Raw genomic sequence first — 5,120 nt, forward strand, 5'->3', positions numbered from 1 at the left:
GAGTTGTAAAAAGAAAGAAAGAAGAAGAAACGGATAATAGTAGGCCCCCCCCTCCCCCACTCATCCCCCTCATCCTCGCGCAGTCTTCTTCTTCGAACCTAAGATAGACGCTCGAGCCAGACGCACAGGTTAGCCTGCCAGATCAGTTTCCAGGTATTGATCTATTGTATTTGCTATACTTTGATAAACTTCTGGGAATAAAACTTTTGGCACTCTACATTATCTGACGAAGGAGGACGGATCGCTCTGCACTGAGGTTCTTTATCCAACTTCAATATATAACTTCGAGGACTTTAGCGTCCTGGAAAAATCTGCGGTACAATACCCAGTTTTCACTATATCGGTAAGTCTGCGAGAGTGTGAGGAAATTAGGGAAGAAAGAAAGACCGAGGCTGCTACGATCAACACCACTGTTACCGGAGACGAGAGTTATTTCGGGGTTTCTGTTTTGTTTTCTTTCATATTCTGAAACGATATGTATAAAATGACTTATTGATATAATATTCTCCCACACAATATAAATGCATTGATCTAAACACACACACACGTGCACGCAAAAGCCCATAAACAAACATACACACATACACAAACAAGCAAACACACACAACGCATATTTATAGGTAGATAGATAGATAGAATAGACATTCAGACAAACAGACATGCAGAGAGATAAGTAGATAGATAGACAGATAGAAAAATAAATATAAATATCCCAGCGTCCAGTACAGTGACCCGAGCGACTGGCTTGATAAAAATCTACACGCATCACTCATTTCATTTCGTTTCACATTCGCTTTTTTCTGTAAATGATCAAACTTTCTCTCGTCGAACCCTGCCCTTTAATCATTACTGAAAAGAGGCGTTGGTTCCCGCAGATTTTTCCCGTTTGGAAGTAATATTAACACAAGTGACATTGATGATATTGATGATGATGATAATGATGATGATGATATTGAGGATGATGAGGATGATGATGAGGATGAGGATGATGATGATGATGATGATGAGGAGGAGGAGGAGGAGGACGAGGAGGAGAATGAGCATGATAAAAATAATGATAATAATAACAATAACAACAACAACAACAAATTTAAAACTAAAAAGGTAGGAAAAGATATTTCAAAAATAAATTTAACTAATTGTGACATGCTCCGAAGCGATTAAATATTCCGGGTTTACAATATCGGTCAACAGAAAACGGTTGAAAAATGCATAGCTCTGTCAGGATTACCAACATGTGTTTGTTTGTTTATTTATATGTAGTTTTATTTGACGCGAATTCACCGGATAATGAAAACTGTCCGGTCCAGGCCGTTCCATGTTGATCTTCACTGTTAAATGAAACTCTGTATAGTAGCTGTTGCATATATGGACCTCCCTCTCTTTCTCTCTCTCTGTTTGTCTATCTATCGATCAATCCAACTGCCTATCTATTGATCTATTTCTCTAATCTGTCTATATCTATCCCTTTCTCTCTTATGTATTTATTTTATTCTATATCTCTCTTTCTCTCTTCTTTTCAATCTTCTTTTCAATCGACCCCTTTCATTCCTCTCCCTCTCCCTCTCCCTCTCACCTTCGTCTCCCTCTCACTTTCTCCTTCCTTTCACTTTAACCTTTTTTTTTCCTTCCTCTCCTTTCTCTGTCCCTTTCCCTCCCTTTCCTCTCGTTCCATGTTGACCTTTCTTGTTCAATTGAACTCTGCACAGTAGCTTTTGCATGTATACCTTTCCCTCTCTAGTTTTATCTATCAATTAATCAATATAACTGCCTATCTATCGATCTATCTCTCTTATCTGTTTGTTTCTATAGCTTTCGCTCTTCTATATCTGTTTACGTCTCTACTTCTTTTCCTTTCCCTTTCCCTTTCCTTTTTCCCTTCCCCTTCCCCTTCCCCTTCCCCTCCCCCTCTCCCTTCCCTTCCCTTTCCCTTTTTCCCTTTCCCTTTCCCTTTCCCTTTCCCTTTTCCTTTCCTTCCCCTTCCCCTTCCCCTTCCCCTTTCCCTTTCCCTTTCCCCTTCCCCTTCCCCTTTCCCTTTCCCTTTCCCCTTCCCCTTTCCCTTTTCTTCCCCTTCCCTTCCCTTTGATATCCTCCTTCCCCATTGCCTCATCCTCACCTTCCCTTCCCTTCGCTCACTTCGTGTCCCTCCCGACCTCCAATCCTCCTACCCTCCGCCTTTCCTTTCCTGAAGCCTTTCCGCACAGGTTCATCCACGGCAAATTAGATAGATCCAGCACATAAGGTGAGGACATTACGTCGAGTTCCGAACACGACACAATACCTGGGCAAGGGACCTGGTTCTGCGTGCTGGCATCTTGACAACTAAATATCATCTTTATGGAATATACTTTCTTGGGCCGAGAGTCTATGTGGAGAGAAGTGGAATGTAAGGGAGAGGGAGAGGGAGAGGGAGAGGGAAAGGAGGGAGGGGGGGGGAAGGGAGGGGGAGGAGAGGGGAGGGAGAGGGAGAGGGAGAGGAGGGGAGAGGGAAAAGGGAGAGGGAAAAAAGAGGGGGAGGGGGGAAGAGGGGAGGGCTTGAGGGAGGGTGGGAGTGAGGGTAAAGGGTGAGGGTGAGGGTGGGGGGGGGGGTGAGGTGAGGATGGGGGGGGGAGAGGGAGGGGGAGGGGGAGGGGGCGAGGGGGTAGAAGGGGGGGGGAAGGGGGAGGGAGTAGGGGAGAGGGAGAGGGAAGGGGAGAGGGGAGAGGGAGAGGGAGAGGGAGAGGGAGAAGAGGGAGAGGGAGAGGGAGGGGAGAGGGGGGGGGAAAGGGGAGAGGGAGAGGGGAGGGAGGGGGGAGAGGGAGAGGGGGGAGGGGGGGGGGGGGGGGAGGAGAGGGAAAAAGGGAGGGAAAAAGAGGGAGGGGGGAGGGGGGGGAGGGGGAGGGGGGAGGGGGGAAAAGGGGAAAAAGGAAGGAGAAAGGAAAAGGGGAAAAGAGATAGATGTGGAGGGGGAAAAGGGGGGAAGAAAAGGGCGAAGGGGGAGGAGGGGGGGAGCGACACAGAGAAGGAGAACAAAAGGATAAACTTGAAAAGGAACAAACCAAAAAACCAAAATGGATCAAGAAGGGGAAAGGGAAACGCAAGAGAGAAAAGAAACAGCCCCAAGGAAAAAGACAGGGAGAAAGAGAGGAGACAGCAGAGAAAGAAAAATAAGGAGAAGGGGAGAGCGTGAAGAAAGAGGAGGTTGTGGAGGGCAGGGCGATGGGGTAATAGAGACAGGAGGTTTGGAAAGAGGTGGAGGATGAGGTCGAGGGCGAGGTAAAGAACGAAGTGGAGAGCGAGGTGGAAGGCAAGATGGAGGACGAGGTAAAGGGCGAAGTGGAGGGCGAGGTGGAGGATGAGGTCGAGGGCGAGGTAAAGAGCGAAGTGGAGGGCGAGGTGGAAGGCAAAATTGTTTGAACGATTTTTAAAGGGCGAGGGAGAAGGGAAAAACGAAAAGGGGGGTTTTTATCTGCCTTTCTCTTTCTTTGTTTCTTTCTCTCTCTCTCTCTCTTCTTCTTTCTCTTTCTCTTTCTCTCTTTCTCTTTCTCTCTCTCTCTTTCTCTCTCTCTGTTTCTCTTTCCCTTTCTCTTTCTCTTTCTCTCTCTCTCTTTCTCTTTCTCTTTGTCTTTCTCTTTCTCTTTGTCTTTCTCTTTCTCTTTGTCTTTCTCTTTCTCTTTGTCTTTCTCTTTCTCTTGGTTTTCTTTTTTCTTTTTGGGTCTTTTCTTTCCTTTTTGTTTTCTTTTTTCTCTTTGTCTTTTCAGGGGTTATTTGGTTTTCCGCTAAACCCCCCTTTTCCCTCCTCCTCCTCTTCCTCCTCCTCCTCCTCTTCCTCTTCCTCCTCCTCCCATCCCCTCCCATCCCCTCTCACCCTCTTCTCCCCTCCCCTCCTCTTCCCCCTCCCCATCTCCCACCTTCCTCCCCTCCCATCCCCTTTCCCCCTCTTTTTCCCTCCCCTCCTCTTCCTCCCCTCCCCACCTCCCACCTTCCTCCCCTCCTCATCCTCCTTCTTCCTTACACTCGAGAAACTTGACCTCACGCGATGACTTGATGACGAAGTAAGGTTTCAACTTCGAACTTGGTGACCTTTGACCTACAGCTCACACGCAAGGGGTCAAGGGGGAGGGGGAAGAGGGGAGGGAAAACGAATGGATAAAGGGGAGGGGGAGACATAAAGGAGAATTTTAAAAAAGAAGGGGATAGATATATTTTATGTTTGTGAAATGTACGAGTTACTAGTGTTGTTGTTTTCCTCATTGTTGTCATTATTGTCATTGTTTTTTGTTTTGTTTTTGTATTATCATCAACACAATTATTATTTGTACCCTTTAAATAATTATATATTATTAATTTCATTTTTTTATTATTATTATTATTATATCATTTTCTTATTATGTAAACTTTGTCATAATTTTCTTATTTTGTTATCATTTCGTTGTAATCTTATCGTTATCATCATCACTATCATTATCACCAGTCATTATCGTCATCATTATCAATGCACTTATGATCAAGACTAAATCCAATGAAGATTCAACAAAATCTCCATCATGATTATGCAACAATAACTTACATAACAATATATTTCTTCATGTTTTCTCTCTCATTCCATCTTTATTCCCTCTCTCTCTCTCTCTCTCTCTCTCTCTCTCTCTCTCTCTCTCTCTCTCTCTCTCTCTCTCTCTCTCTCTCTCTCTCTCCTCTCTCCTTTTCTCGCTCTTTCTTTCTCTCTCTCTCGCTTCGCTCTCTCTCTCTCTCTCTCTCTCTTCTATCTCTCTCTTCTCCCCTCTCTTTTCCTCTCTCTCTTCTCTCTCTCTTCTCTCTCTCTCTCTCCTCTCTCCCCCCCTCTCGCTCTCTCCTGCCCTCTCTCTCTCTTTCTCCTGCCCTCTCTCTCTCTCTCTCTCTCTTTCTCTCTCTCTTCTCTCTCTCTCTCCTTCTCTCTCTCTCTCTTCTCTCCCCTCTCTCTCTCTCTCTCTCTCTCTCTCTCTCTCTCTCTCTCTCTCTCTCTCTCTCTCTCTCTCTCTCTCTCTCTCTCTCTCTCTCTCTCTCTCTCTCTCTCTCTCTCTCTGTAGATACATTTTATTTCTTCTTTCTCTGTAATTACATCTTTCTTCAGTCTTTCTTAGGTGCGCCGTGACACTGCT

This window comes from Penaeus japonicus, unplaced genomic scaffold (assembly GCF_977035675.1).
Source record: "Penaeus japonicus unplaced genomic scaffold, GWHDUDI00000001_assembly GWHDUDI00000036, whole genome shotgun sequence".
Classification (NCBI taxonomy): Eukaryota; Metazoa; Arthropoda; class Malacostraca; order Decapoda; family Penaeidae; genus Penaeus; species Penaeus japonicus.